Source organism: Pteropus alecto, unplaced genomic scaffold (assembly GCF_000325575.1).
Source record: "Pteropus alecto unplaced genomic scaffold, ASM32557v1 scaffold189, whole genome shotgun sequence".
In the NCBI taxonomy this organism is placed as follows: Eukaryota; Metazoa; Chordata; class Mammalia; order Chiroptera; family Pteropodidae; genus Pteropus; species Pteropus alecto.
The window spans coordinates 842812-858957 of record NW_006442117.1 but is presented as its reverse complement, the minus strand read 5'-3'; the positions used below and the strand labels follow the sequence as shown (position 1 = coordinate 858957).

At 55.4% G+C, this 16146-nt stretch overlaps 1 pseudogene; it reads left to right on the top strand.

Annotated features, from left to right (window-relative positions):
• The first annotated feature begins 3379 nt into the window (after positions 1-3379).
• LOC112470063 lies at positions 3380-3498 on the top strand (annotated as a pseudogene).
• The last annotated feature ends 12648 nt before the right edge of the window (positions 3499-16146 follow it).

Here is a 16146-nt window from a genome sequence, read left to right as displayed (position 1 = left end):
CAGGCCCGAGGCGTCCCGCAGGGGCTGGGAAAATCCTAGCCTGATTTTGTCTTCTCCGTCCGTCTTTGAAGAAGGATAAAAGCCATTCGTAAAATGAGATCCTGCCCCCCTGAAAACGGCCGAGCCCCAAAGTGCTCAGGAGAACACGTTTCAGTCCAGCGATGGCCGCACCACGTGACTTGTGAGTCCGGTCACACCGAGATGACACGGCACCAGGGCTCGGCGCCTCCTGGGCCGGGCGACGGCGAGTGTGAGCCTGTCGTGAACCTGGGGCACAGCATGGAAGCAGAATGAAAGGAAAGTGCTCTCGACATCTAGGAATCAATAAGCAAATAAACCTTACAAGCAGCAAGAAGGACATCCTGCTAGAGACCGGTCCCCACGGCGCCGTTCCGTCGTGGGGCGACGGCATATCAGGGGTAAACCGCACTCTTGGCCGGGCCCTCTGCCCGCCCAGGAGGCCCCCTCAGGCTACGGCACAGCTGCTGTCCCCACCCCACAAGCAGCCGTCCCTGGCCTTCCACACAATGGCCCAGGAGCTCCCCGCCAAGAGCCGACTGTTCTAACCCCACACTGTGCGGCCCAGCACGCGCGGCCGGGAGCCGGTCACTCGCAGAGTCAGGCCGACACGGGCTCAGCTGAGCCGGTCCGCACGCAGCAGAGTGGGGTTTGTCGGGGCCGCCGTCACGAAAATCAGCCGCTTCTGGGACACCGAGGACGCCAGCATGATAAGCGCTTTTGAGCATCCACGTCATGCCCAGCGCTAATTTCCGAGCTCCACGGCAACTTCTAAGTGAGAATGTGAATCCAGAAACCCCAGCGTAGAGAATTCAGGCGACGCGCCCGAGGCCCCAGGATGAGTGAGTTGCAAGGTCCGAAGGCGAACCTCGATTTTTTTTCTGGTGCCCAAGTCTGGGCTTTTTCTATGATGCTTCCCAGGGGCCAGCCTGCTTCCCCCGTCACACAGGGCCCTGTCTGGCCACGCATCTGTCTGGGTCCCTGGAGGCTGTGGTGTCCACCGGGCAGGCACTGAGCCTCATTCCTGTCTGCCTTGCCAATATCTAGCTGGTGCCAGGCACACAGCGGGTACCAGGCAAATGCCGAATACTTGTTTATTACAAGTAAATGGCTGTTCCTGTCTGGCTGAGGCGAACTGTGGACACAGGGAGATCGCAGCCATTTTATGCGAACTGCCAAGTACCTGGCACCTTGCTACGTATCGGCCACCTCATCGTCACCATGACCTCATGTCGGAGACCTAGTCATTCCCACCTTGCAGATCAAAAGACTGAGGCTCATGAAAAGTTTAGGGAATTTTTCTAGGTTAGTCACACAGCCGTGTGGAGTCAGAAACCTGTGTTGTCACCACTGTGCTCCGCGGGCGAGGTCCCGTCCCGCCCACGGAGCACAGCATAATCCCGAAATCCTTCCCGTGTGCCACCAGCTCCCAGCCCAGCTGCCACCGCATCACAAGCTCTTCCTCACGGAAAGAAAAAAATGGAAACAGCCTCAGATCCGACTCTAGGGAAAAGTTAATTAAATCGTGCTCTATCTACCCATGGAATGGTAGGTAAGAAGTCAAAAAACAATTCAAAAAACTGTGGGGAAATATTTCAATATTACAAGAGAAAAACAGTATCAAATTACCGTTTTTTTACTGTAATTTAAAAATTACAGTAAAATTTTTTCACTGTAAAAAAAAAGGTCCACATTACTGTCCTCGATGAATACAAATACGTTTGAAAACAGAAACAGTAGCAACAAAGGCCAAGAACTGAGAGTTTTGACAATCGGTCAGTACGGTTGCAGGTGACTTTTTCTCAATTCTCCTTCTAAAATCAGCTATAAAATCTTGAGCCATTTATTATTCAGAAAAGTATTATATTTTTAAATAGCCTACTGGTTACTTACTCTACTCTTTGATTTCTGCATAAAAATGGAGATTTGGTTTCCTCAAATTCTTAATGCTAAACTGCTTAGGGTAAGCGTGGTTTTTCTGGGTCATAGATTTTTTTTTCGGTGTACACCAAAGAAGATTTCTAGAAATGTTACATTTTAAGCTCGCCGATGCGAGGAAAGAAGACAGAAATCGCTTTGGTTCTGGTATAAAAGGAAAAACCAACATTTGGGGAAGATAACCATTCTGGAAGACGAGCCGTAATCTAACCGTGATTCCTGCCCACTCGGCACTTAGCCTCTCACCTTGTTCTTAACATATATTTGTTGATTTACTTTGAAATATTTCAGTAGAACATTTGGTTTGAAGCATCTGTTCTTCCTCGGCAAGAATTTACCAAGAAAAAATAAACAGTGAGTGATCAAAATAGCAAAAGCAATAAAATTTACAGGTACTTCCCTAGGACTTGGGTATGACGTATGCCCGGCAAGCTGTGTGAGTGTGTATGTGTGTGTGTGTGAGTGTGCACACATGCTGTGCATAAGCTTGCAAACAGTGCCTAAAGTTGCAGAATTCAGACACATCAGAAAACACACAAAAACACTCAGGATCATGAGCTTCTGGAAGGATGTTTCCTATGGCTCACTCCCAAATACCCTTGTCCTCAACTAAACTCATAAGAAAGTATCCTTTTCACAAAATGTCAATCCCCAAACTGACCAACTGAATTTTGGTCGCATTTTATAAAAGCCTCGGGTTTTCAGAAGCGTGAAAACCTTCTCTAAAGCACGTCTCTACAGATGCTGTGGAGAACTGGACCCTGAGGATGCGTGATCTACACTCACTGCTCAGAACCCAGAGGCCACAGTCAGTGCCTTTTTAAAGTAACGTGGAACATGCCCATCGTCACGCCCACCACCTCCAACGCGACTCCCACGGCTGCTCCACGACGGCCAGCGCCAGCACCGCCACCAGCACCGCCATCACCCTACCGACTATACTGGGAAGAGAGGCCCCTCCAAATTTCCAGCCGTTTATTACGCGATACTCGTTGAAAGCATGACCAAGGAGGAACCTTCTTTAGATCATTTCCCAGCAGCTACGAGGCAGAGAACCCAAAACAGGACAAGGGAGGAAAAGCCACTCGGCAGGACGAGGAACAAGTCGGAAACGACACACACCAAAATCCTCACAGCGGCTGTCTCTGTACCGGGAGGAGGGAGGTGCTTTTTTCTTTTATTTATATTACTAAGCTTTCTAAGTGTTTTGACAAGGATCATGTATTGCTTTAATAATTAATTTTAAAATGCAATTTTCAGAAATGAAAAGCTGGTACGTTTAGGCAAGAGCACGAAGTATTCCTACCCGGGGTCCTCGAGCTGGACTCTGAGGTCAAATGCAATTGGATTCGATTCGTTTTTTTCATCCATTTAAAAACGTGGAAACTCTGACAGAGCAGCTCTCGTTTAAAACATAATGGCAGTCTACGGCCAGGCCACCCCGAACGTGCCCCATCTCGTCTGATCTCGGAAGCTAAGCAGGGTCGGGTCTGGTGAGTACTTGGGTGGGAGACCACCTAGGAAGAACAGGTGCTGTAGGCATTTAAAAAAAAAAATGTAATGGCAGGTCCTCCTACACGAAACCATTTTTTCGCCACGTTCTTCTGAATTTAGAAATGCCGTTACCGAGACGGGTGAAGCACCCGGGCGATCACCAACTCGCCTAGCAATCTAGATGCACAGCTGGTAAAGGCGCCGACTGTCCAGTGGGTGCCGGAAGTGACCAGGCAGAGTCTGCTTGAGAGAGAATTAAAAGAACAATTCTCTATGCCATCGAGGCCGTGGGAAACTCCTGTCAGGCAATAACACGACGGTAAGTGATTCTTGGGCCTTTTCCACATCGTCGGGAACCCGCTAGGATGCACGGCCGAAAACCCAAATGGTCCCTTTCGAGTTTCCCCTCCGTCTCTTCCCCATGTACGTTAAAGCGTTGGGGACCATTCGCTAGATCGGTATGCTTTCCACACGTGGAACATGCCATCGGCGCTGAGGCTATTTTTAGAAACCATCCAGATGAAAGACTTCAAATGCCTGCTCATTATTTCTCTCTATTGGTTACGGTGGCACTCAGTTTCCACTATTAAACTGGACGTGGCATTCAATTAGTTCCTATGAATAGACTTTTCACGAGTAATTTGCTCCGCCGGTGTTTTCAGAAAGAATTAGCTGGACACACGTGCTCGTCACGGCTCGAAAACCACGGGCTCCCCCCCACCCCCCTTTTATTGGTCTCCGCCGCGACCTGTGATCTTGTTAGACTTAATCATTTTTTTGGAACATGTCTGAATATACTCATCCCTGATGGAATTCAGGATCTTGGCAGTGTACTGTTGAGCGACCGCTTTCATCGTCATTTTAAAAAATATAACACAAACCACACTGACATATGTACCCGCTTTCTGCGACGGGCAAACAGAACACACCGGTGTGACGCTCGGCGCCACGGGCATGGCACCAAATCGCTTCTCTGGCTCAGGACGTGGCACCGCGAACAGCTTCGCTTCTCTGGCGTAAAGCAGTCGCGGTAAAATGGCATATTCCAAAAAAAGCAGGACGATTAAATAAATTCCTTCCAGCAGCCCGAGCCACGCCCGCGAGGATGGCTGCGTCAGAAGCAACTGAGCATTCGAGAAGGTCGGTTCCTTGGAACAAAGGAGAATCGAGCTGCTTTCTTTTGGCCGAAACACGGCGATACCAACAAAACAGCGACCTTCGAGTCACAGGCGATGCTACTAGAGGGAAGTCGCCCGGCAGCGGCGGTGACGGGCAGGACGCGAGGGCCCCCCCTGCGCTGGCCTCGCCGCCCACGCCTCTGCGCCTCAGGGGAGGCTACGGGCTGGGGGGCTCTGCAGGGCCGGTTACAAGTGCCTTCTCAGGCCCTTAGGGACTTGAGCAATCGCACTGGGCTTAGCGGGGGCCTCTTCCCCCAGCAGGAACGCGACAGGAACATGCGAGAAGCACCTGGGGTCCTCGGCAGAACCGGCCGACGTCCCGCGCGCTTCCACGTGGCATGAAGTCACGCTCCGGCCGCGAGGCCCTTCCTGGTCAGGCGTGACCCTCAGGACACAGCCCCCAAACCTCTGCACCACGAAGGTAAGATAAGACGAGTGGACAGCTCAAGGACTCTTCCCTGGTGGAGACACCACGCCAGGACCCAGAGGGGACCTCCCAGACGGCGCCGTCTCTGAGCCCGCGGCTCCTGAAGGCAGAAGCCGCTGCTGCCTCGCGGGCGGCTGTCTCCTGGGGCTGGCGCCTGAGCCACACTCACGGGACGAGGGAGAGGTTCGACGTGCACCCTCACAGCCAATCTTGGCCTGATGATCCTTAAAACCAGAACCTTAAAGAAAAACTGCATAGGGTCTATAAGATGCTACCCTAAAGAAAAAGATCTAAGGACGTAGAAAAGAACCCCAAGCCAACGATCAAGAAAACGGGGCGCTGGGATTCTTCCGCGCACGTGTGTGTGCAACGGCCTCTCGCAAAAGAAGGAATCACGACGGTTAAACGAGTCACTTGCGTAAGGGTCGGGGGACCCAGGTTCGAGTCCTGGACTCGCGGGACCAACCTCATAATCTCGGGGTTATCTAACGCCTCTAAGACTCAGTTTCCCCATCTTACGTGTGAGAGTCACGGTTCTTGTCCGACCTGTGCCGCCGGGTTACTGCGAGATGGTGAGGACAGAAGGCCTGCGAGTGGTTTCTGCAAAACAGCGGAGCCGCGTTTCTAAAAAGTAAAAATAATTCGAAGCGATTGCTGTGACGGCCCCAGCTTGCGGATTCAGATTTAACTCAATTCCGACGGCATCTCTTTAAAATTCGGCGTGCAGCCCCTGGGGCCCAGCACCCGAAGCGGGGACGTCAAGCTCGGAGGCGCTTCGGCCAGTCTTCTCGTGCCTCCTCTCCCGTGACCACCGTGGACGGCAGCGTCCTCCGTCCTCCTGGCTCGCTCCCGCCCCGCCCTCCACAGGTGCAGGCAGCACGGGCTCCCGTTCGCTTCCCAGCCGTGAGCCTGCGAGGGACATCATGACACGCAGGTGCGTGGCGCATGGCATGGCGCGGGGTGCGGGCCCGTGAGGAAGAACAGGCCGTTCTCAGACCAGACGAGGCGCGGACGCTGAGCTTCCCACGACAACCTGTGCCCGATGTCCGGCCCGCGGCTCGAGCACTCTGTCACCAAGGAGAGAGCAGAGCCTCGCGAAGTCCCCAGAGGCTTCATTCCCACAACTGACGTTAATCAGAGCGTATTTTTCCATTCAGCGGGCGGTGTAAAAATAGGGTTTTACAAAAATCTAGTTTTTCAAACACAGATGTTGAACTATGGTAGTTTTCAGGCTACGGTAACGGAGGGGGACTTCAGTGCGAGAAGTCTGAGGGACGACAGAGACGCTCAAAGGCCCTTTCTCAAGCCCACAGCCAGCATATGCGAGAGAGAGAGAGAGACAGAGAGCGAGCGAGAGAGAGACAGAGAGAGAGAGAGAGAGAGAGGGAGAGAGAGAGAGACACAGAGAGAGAGAGAGAGGGACAGAGAGAGAGAGAGAGGGCACGGTGCCGCCCTTAAAGGAGCACCCTCTCCCACGTGAAACCTCCTTTCCTTTCATCGTGTCTACAGAAGCGACGGCCGGCTCTGTGTGGCCGTCTACTTGTTTTGTTTAAGTTCGGGGAGTTTCAGTAACAAGAGTTTGGTTCAGGATGCTGAGGCTGGCGCGGTGGATCCGAAGCGATTGATCCAGCTGCCAAGGAGAAAACGAACCCTGTGAGCGGCAGGGACACAGATGACGCCCCTGATGGGGACACGGACGACGCCCCTGACGGGGACACGGATGCCCCTGACGGGGACGCGGACGACGCCCCTGACGGGGACACGGATGCCCCTGACGGGGACACGGACGACGCCCGTGACGGGCCCGACGCCGTTTGAGCTGGAACCCACACCTGCGCCCGTGCAGGCGACGAGAAAGACAGGTCTGTGTCACGGCGAAGCCCGCTTGGCAACTCTGTCCCCACCGTTCGGGGCCCGGGCGGCGTCTGATGCCATCGTCCTCACAGAGTGCCACCCCCAGCCACGGAGGCTCTGGACGAGGGTCACGCCGCTGCTAGATGTGAAGAGAGGCTGGACGGAGAGGCACCATTTTTAAGGCCCCGAGGCGGCACCGTCTGGGTGCTTCCGCCCCCCCTCGGGCTTGGTCTGGTTCTGCTTTGTTCCCGAGCACCGGCGTCCCTCCTGAGACGTCACCTCGCAGCCGCGTCCACACGCGCGCCGGGGGCACCGCCTTCCGGCCCCCACGTGGGCCCCCGAGGCCCCCCGGGACGGTGGGAAAGTCTCCGTCCTCCGCATTCTGGAGAAATGCCACAGGTTCAAAAGCATCGCGGGGCTGTGACCACTGCGGCCGGCCCCGAGCTGCCGGGTGTCTGTGGCCGTCCCAAGTTCACGTCCCAACATCACCGCTCAAGGTCTTCAAGAAAAACAGAGGCTCTGCATCTTCGCCCGCTGCGTCCACAGAGACAGACTCTCGTTTCAAAACTGCGAGCGACCGTCCGCTTCCACGGACGTGCAGAGAACGTCCATCCCGGCCAGATTTTACTACTTGGAGGCCAGGTCCTCGGCTGGGGGACGGAGGTTTTGTTAGATTTCTAACTTTCCAAAGCGTTTTTTTTCTATTTTCTTCTCATTTTTTTCTCCTAAAAACGTTTCCTTTTTTTTAATTTGTGTTGTAGGAAAGATTAAAAAGCAGAAACCGTTATCCAGACTCCCGACCAGAGGCGGGCGAGCTGGCGGGCCGGCCCCCTCCCCGCACCGGTCAGCGGATGAAGATGTGGCTCCTCACATCACAGCAGACCCGGCTCTGGGGAAAGTTCCGGAATGACACGCCCGTGTTCGCTTTTCCATTTTCATGCTCGGGGCCGCGGCTGCCGCCCGCTCCAATAGGAACGCTCCGTCCACCGGCCTCCGCCAGACCTGCGGGCTGGACGCGACCGTCCTTCCTGCTCCCCGGACCCCCTGCCACCGCCTGGGGGAGGAGCGGACCTGCAGAGCTCACACGTGAGCCTCCAGCGGAAGTCACCCGGTGGTGGGACACCTGAGGGACGTCCTCACGTTTAGGGAAAGGCAGCAAAGCGCCAGAAACGATGAGAACTCATCCCGACGTCCTGGCAAAGACGGGGAGCCACCGACGACGGCAGAGGAGCCGGCGGGGTACGGGGTGGTCCTTGCGGAGCGACCGAGCCCCAGCCTCACTCGGCAAACCCCCAGGAGAATAATCACGCTCCCTGTCACGGCAGGGACCCGGGCGCCCGTCGTTTCTAAGCCACCCTGGGGACACGAAAGCCACCACGTTCGACAGCTCCCGGGGCTGTGCCTGTGCCTGTCCCCTTCGCCACAGCGAGCGTCTGTCCGGTCCGCGTCCCACCAGGCCTGTCAGCCGTCACTGACTTTGTGTCGGGAGACAAACTGGCACGTCGTACAAAGGTCGAGTGGGAAGCGTCTCTTCCTATACATCACTGTCATGTACCGATAAAGGTCATTCCACCCAATACGTTCCCGTGACGGGAAATAAATTTGTTTGCCTGCTGTGAATTATTAAAAAAAATCCATCTCCTCTGCTTCCCAGTGTCTCTCAACTCCAAAGGCGGAAAATTAGGCTCTGTGACAGTAGCCTGTTTGCGAACGTATCTGAACAGAAAAACGCAAACGTGGCCCGTTTAAAAGGCAAATCTATACGGACGCGTAAGACGGAAATAGTCTCACTGTCGTCACTGACGTTCGCTCGGCCGCGTGCGTGACCCAAACGCTTCACTACGCCACATGGCGTGAGTCTCGACACGACTCTCCTGTCCCATTTCACGGCTGGGAGAAGTGAAGCTTGGAGAGCTTGAGTCATTGGCCCAAACGGACACCGCCAGAAACGGCGGATCCCGACTCTGCGGTCGAGGTCGAAAGCCGCTAACGCCCGATGACCTGCAGTCAGCAGAATGACGCACCGGTAACAACAGAGCGACGGAGATGGCCGCCCTCGCTTGCAGATGAGATGCAGATGGCGTTTAGCATCCTGGGTCGGGGACCGGTATGCGTTCGTCCTACAACCATCCAGAGGCTGGGATCAAAGTCACAACTACGCAGGTCTCTACGCGCGCTCGGGCGGCCCACGGGGCGGCCCACGGCTGTATTAAAACATAACAGGTGTGAGGACAGGGACATGTGCCCAGTGCCCGGAAGAGGGACTTTGGAACCAAGTCGCGAAGGCCCAGCGGGATCTGGGATGGGGGTTGGGGGCGGGCGGTAATGAGAAGGGAAATCCCTGCGGGAAGCAGCGCGCTGCCATCAGCGACCACGAAGGGCCAGACAGGAAGTTCTCTGGGGTGGGAAAGGGGCGGCCTGGCAAGGGCAAGACGGTGTCGCTGCCGCGTCGAACGCTGACCCTGGAGCGTCAGCCGCGGAGCGGAGCCGAATGGCGAAGGGTCCGCAGACCGGCCGCGAGCGTGAGGAGGGGCAGAGACGCGGGGCTCAGTCCAGGCTCAAACAGCGGACGGCACCTCCGGACAGAGGGGAGGGACGTTTGGGAGATGAAGTCCAAACGCTGTCGTGGCTCCGAGTCCCGGGGAGCAGTGTGCCCAGCGGTGGAGTCACCGGCGGCTGCAGGAAATAACCCAGCAGGAGGGGCTGAGAGTGGACAGCTCGGGACCAGGGGGGCCGGGGGCGTGGTCCTCACACCTGAGGCGGGACAGTCTATGCACGGCGCTGGGGGGAAGCGATGTCACAAACTCACGTCCCTTTTCTCGTGAATGGGGAGAGCTGAGCTTCAGGACACAAGCTCAGGTGGAGCGGGCGTCACAGAACCGGCCGATGAAGCCCGGGACGGGAGGCGCCCACCGTGGGGTCTGGGGACTTCGGGCGACTCCGCTCTCTGCTCAGTGCTTTATTATACGACCCCCCTCAGTCCCTACTCGGCGCGCATGCCACCTCGACACTGGGTCCGCCTGTCCTCACCGACAAACACGACCCAAGGCTGATGCAGGACCCCACGTGAGGCAGGGGCGGCGGGGGGCTGGAGCAAAGCCACGTCAAGGCTCTCGGGGCCGGCCGCAGGCACCAGCATCAAGGCACAGGGGACAATTCCTCCCATAACTTGCTAAGGATCCAGGAGATGCTTTTTGGTGCCTCAGGGCGGCTGGCTCCTTCCAGCTGAAGACCTTGGTCAACCTTCAAATATTTACACACGATAAGGATTTCTGTTCCTCGATCCTACGGGACACTTATTCGAACTTCCCCAAGTAACGATTTCTTAAGCGGGTCACGATTCAGCTCCCAGCGACAGGGCCTCTGGAGAGGCTGATGTCACCACGCTGTGCTTGAGCAGGAGGGACAGGCCAGAGCCGCAGGAGGGGCCGCGGCGCTCGGGGCTCGTGAACTCCGCGAAGACAGCCACCCGAGGCCTCCCCGGCGTGACGCTCTGCCCGGAACGCGTCGGTGTTACGCTTGCTGTCACGTTTTCACTAGACAGGATGCGAGGTTTAATTAGGCGCCCGAACAGCTCACGAAGACGAATTCACGCTGCCACGACGCATCGCCACCGCGCCACGGCCCCCACGCGGCCTTTGTGAGTGACGGCTCTGAGGGGACGGGCTACAGCGACTGCCACCTCGACCTGGGAATGGCGCCCCAACGCCCTCCGCCCCGGAGCGTGTCACAGGTCACAGAACGGGGGGCGCACGCAGGGAAATGGCCGGAGCGGAGTCGGCCGCGGCCCACCCCCTTCTACTTTGCTCGTGGCTACGACCTATTTTCTTCCTTTTCCAGTTTTCTCTCCCAAAACCGGGATGACGAGGTCTCTCAGCCCAGGCGCCGTTTCGGTGGCATTTCCTCAACGTCATCCAGTGTCACGTGACACAGAGCGAGGCCGAGAGGCAGAGCAGTGTGCGGGGGGGGCGACGTCACGCCAGAAGCGCCCCGTTATAATCTGCGTGTCTGCGTAACTATTGCTTTACCTCGTTGCCGAAATTTCCTGCGGCTTCAAAGAAATCAGGCTGCGTGCAAAGACGTTTCCTATTGCCAAACAGAAAATAAGGCGCCGAATCACTCGCTCATGTTTTCTGCGTGCTGACCGCTGGTGCGGAGGCTACGCAGAGGCAGCCGGGGTGGGGGGTCAGGTGGGGGTGGACAAAGAAAGAACACTCATCCTTCAGTGCGTGCGAGTAGGCGCCTCACAAACGCCACTGTCACGGCGAACCTTCCACCCACATTATCCTTCTCAGTCTACCCAGGAGCAGACAGGTGCTCAGGGTCAGATGATGGCAGAGGAGGGGACTGCCAGCCACACCGCCGCCTGGCGTCCCCCCCAGTCGCGAGCTCCGCTGTGCCCTTGGAGCGGGGCCCCCCAGAGGCGCAGAGGAGGTTGGTAAACACTTCACATCTCGTCATATGCAAATCACACCTCCACTAAAAACAGAAAATTAAAACTATATATGTAAATAAACACTCGTTCAACTTTTCACAGCTCGCCAGGGTGTAATTCACTCTCCCAGGTAAGGAGAGTGAATTATTTCCAACCGTCACTTCATGTAGAAATAGGAGTGAACTCCGCCGTTGAATCCGTCAGTCAGTTTGGTGACAGGTGCAGGCCGATCAGCCCTGCTCTGTACACGCGGCTGAGGGACCAGCCTCTGAGTCCCACCGGGCACACCACGGTCAGGGACGAAACGAAGGTCCCTTTGCTTCGTAGGCAGGATCAGGACACGCGTCTCTGGGGAATCTCGACTGCGGGGCAGCTCGGAGCTGGTGGGGGAGGGCGGATCCGGGACGCCAGTCTGGCCCAGGTCACCAAGGCCCGCGGCCTCTGACCAAACGAAGTAGAAATTGGTAGTTACAAAATAGTCCTGGGGATGCGAAGCACAGCACAGGGAACTCAGTCGATAATGTAACAACTGCGTCCATCCGTGTCAGGTGGGTACTGGGCTTACTGATCGGGTGATCAGTTCATAAATGACATCAATGTCTAATCACTACGTTGTGCAGTAGAAACTAACATAACATCGTATGCCAACGGATCTGAAAACTAAAAACATTATTTAAAAACATACTGTTTCATTCATCTTCCAGTCACCGTCCTCCTTCCCGCTCCTTTCATTCGGTGAAAAGTCTGCGCTCAAGTCAGCAGCCCGGTGATCTCCGACCGCAAAAGGAAGCAAGAATTCTGGACGGGCAAGCGTCTGTGGCAGGTGTTTTTAAAACCGCATGAGCGTTGCACAGAAGACATGCGCTAGGAATTCTTACCACGAAGTCACCGAAGTCAAGAACGAACGACAGAAGACTCCCCAAAGCTAAAAGTCTCGCATCATTAAATGGCGCTGGCTAAAAAGCAGCTGGCCGGGTGGCTCATGCGGCCATCAACCGGCCAGCACGTGTGTGACCGGCACGCGGGGTGCACAGCCGCCGCCAGGCATTGGGGATGACGCGAAGCTAACGGGCTGGCGGGGGCGGGGGCGGGGAACGGGGAACGGGGAAGGACAGTCAGAGCACGGGGCCTTCCGAGCAGCGAAACTAGAGTCCACGTGACACTGTGGCGGGGGCTACGTGGCGCAGCGCGTCCGTCCAAACCCGCAGAATGCGCCGCACCGAGAGAGAGGCCTCCGGTGAACCGCAGCTGCAGGTGCAAGGTCACGGCAGAGTCGACCGTGCGGGCACCGTCCCAGAAGCATCGGGAGTCGGGGAGGGCAGCACGTCCGTCCAAACCCGTAGAATGCGCCGCACCGAGAGAGAGGCCTCCGGTGGACCGCGGCTGCAGGTGCAAGGTCAGGGCAGAGTCGACCGTGCGGGCACCGTCCCAGAAGCATCGGGAGTCGGGGAGGGTGGATGAGGACACAACCCCAGACGTGGGGTCCCCCACTTTCAAGGTGTGGAGTGGGGAGCAGAGCAGGGAAGGGGAGCGGGGGGGAGACGGCTCACTCCCAGGAAGCCTGCCAGGCTCCGGCCCGCCCTCCGCACGCCCTTGACCCCGTCGGGGCCTGAAGCCACCACGCTTCCCCGGTGACGTGTTAGGTGGAGCGTCCTTCTTCTGCGAGGCGTCTGTTCAGGTCTTTGGCCCAATTTTTAATCGGGTTGTTTGCTTTCTTATTATTGAGTTTCCTTATCTGTACTTTTTTCCACTTAAAAACTTAAACCACAGATTATAAAAGTATCGAACACACATGACAATAAAAACCCGAATCGTGCAGGAGGGAACAAACCGCGACATAAGCGTGTCTGCCCGAGAATCCTCTTCCGGCAGCGGCCACTTCCCTTCGGGATGCTCTGGTGTTTTGTTCTCATTTTTCAAAGAAAATGTGGCTCAGAGATACAAATGTCTGCACATCTTTTTTAAGTCAATAGATCAAAGGAAAAGGCGCTTCTCACAAGTGGCCACTAGGTGGCAGAACTGTACTAAAAATGCCACGTGAGGTCGCATCGTCCCAATGGCCCCCTGGGACCGGGTTCCCTCAAGGAGATGCTCACACGGGAAGGACCGGAGTCCTCCAGGGTCCCCTCCTGACACACTCAGCGTCCCCCCGCCAGGCCCCTTGCTTGGGCTGCCCCATGGCCGTTCCAGAAGGAACACGGTGAGGACGAGAGGACCAGCATCTCCCTCCCTACCCGGACCGGGACCGGGCTTCGAAGCGACAGCGTGTCCGGACGGACTCTGCTCCCAGCCTCCAGCAGCCCAGGTGGGGGCCGGGCCGGTAAGAGACCAGCCCTTGACTCAGGTCCCCCACGGCCCGGGAAGGAGGAAGCTGCTGGAAATGGTCTCCAGCCTAGCGGAGTGGGTTCCGATTCGAGTCGAGTTCTCCAGGATCAACTCTGCACGTCCGTCTGTGTGCAGCGCATGCAGTAGACGCTCAATAAAGACCTTTCGTTCCGACCTGATTCCAAAACCACGTTCCCCGGGCGCTGACGGAGCGACTTCCTGTTCACGTCCCTTGAGCTAACGCGACGGCCGCGGCAGCGGGAAAAATGCCCCACGGATAAACGGGGCGGAGCATTCTCCACGCTTTTCTTTAGGACCGAAGTGTTTCGTGACTCTGAAAGTGTGAGGACGAAAACAGGCAAGCGAGTAAAAGGGAAAAACGGGTTAAAATGAGAAAAAGCAAGTAAATACGAGCCACCCCCTAGAATTTTAGTTCTGGAGATTTATCTAGAAAATATCTCAGTCGAGGCCAAAGCTGCAAGAGGAAGAGAAAACAGTGGAAACACAAACTTAAATGTGCGACGATCAACAGCTAATTACTGTAATTTACTAGATCGTCGCCTACAGCGAAGATCATTTTGAAGACTATGAAAAACTCCGCCATCATGCGCTACAGGTTCACGGTGTTTCAGACACGGACGTAACGAGGCGGGACAGACTCAGCCGTGAGGCGGGGCGGACTCGGCCGCCATCCGCTTCTCCGTCACGCACGCCAGTGAGGCCCAGAGGTCGCCCAAAGCACTTGTTTTCTTGACCGTCGCTGAAAACGCAATCCCTCGGCCCACGTGTCACCCCCCGACGTGACACAGTGTCCCGCTGCCGTTATCTTTTATTTACTGTCCGTGTTTTACGGTTGCCAAGGCAGTAAATGTTGTTTTAATAAAATTATTAAATGTTCCTGTACTGATTAAACGACATCTTCGTTTGTTTTGAAACCATGGCGATAGAGATTCGCGCCCAGCCCTGCTGCGGCATCACATTTACATTTGCCTCGCGTGCCCAGTCTGGAATCACGCGTCCACAAACATCTGAATGCCCTTCCTGGGCAGAAGGAGGAGCCGGTTTCCGTCCCCCCTCTCCCCCCACCGCCCCCCACAAGTGTCTGGGTCCTCCTGGCAGTCACAGACAGGGCACACACACCCCAGGAGAAGACAAGCCACCTCCACTGACGTTCACTTGGGAGGCCTAGGGACACACAAATTCACACTTCTTTTAAAAAGGGGAAATGGCCCTCTTCTAGCTGTTATTTGCATGGCCTTTGGCAAGGAAACAGCTTCCTGGGCCTGCGGGCGGCGGGTGACCAGGCCGGCGGGTGACCAGGCCGGCAGGGAGCGCCACTTCCTGGCGGGTCCCCGGCTGGCCCTCGCACGTCTCACAGGAGGAACGGCCAGCGGCCACGGTCCTTGGTACCTGCCCCACCAGGGCGGGCAGCTGGCGTGGCCGTCACTTCTCAGGAACCAGCAAGGGCCACCGAGATCCCAAATCCTTCCCTCGAGTCTGCTCATTTCCCCCAAATACCTTTTGCCCTAAATGAAGAGCAAGGTGTGCGACGTGTGTGGCCCATACCGTGCACGTTACATACACATGTGACGTGCACAGTCCTTGAATCCCCGCGTATGCGCATGTGGTGGATTCATAAGAAGCTCTTTGCTTTGAAACGTGAGACGACTCGAGGCTTGGTGGCTGTCACAGAACAAGGCGGAACTGAGTGGAATGCTGGTCTCCCTAGACAGCGGACGGTCACTCATCATCTTAAAGCTCATTTGAAAGTACTAACTGTTCATCTCCACCTGTATCAATATTTTTAAATACATCGAAAAAGACAAGCATGCCTGTGTATAACAACGTGCAATGGTGCACAGAATTAGAAGGTTTTCTTTAAATGCAGCGATTTGAAGGAAAACAAACTCGAAAAACATATTATTATTATAACATCTCCCTCTTATGATGCCTGGAAATTTAATACAGGAAATATATACATCGCATTTAAAATATTCTATATTATAGTACAGCGATGGTGGTTACGCTATCGAAAGAGATATTGAGCACAGTACTTTAAAGCTTATTTGAGATGGCGAATTCTCAGTAAACAGGAATCAGAAGGGCAGGTGCCTATTCCAGGAAAGAGATTTCTGCACTGAAAAAAAAATAAAACACAACGGAGGAGCTGTGTGCAAGTAGATAGTGACTCATGTTCAACTGAAGGGTCGGAGGCCAGTTTGGCAGTGGGAACAAAGGAAAAATTGTCATCGAAACTCTTTCGTCCTCTTTCCTAAAGCAAATTTGGAGCTAATTAGCTTTCAAGACTTTTCCGGGTTTTTTTTTTTTTTCCACAGTGACAAGACAAAGAAACACAGTTAAGATAAAAAACAGATGTCGACGCTGACTGGTCATTTGTTCGTGCGCGTTACTTTATTTACACGTCACCGTCGAACCTGGGGTTTGGTCAAGGTGCAGACACGTCAGGCGAGACGGCC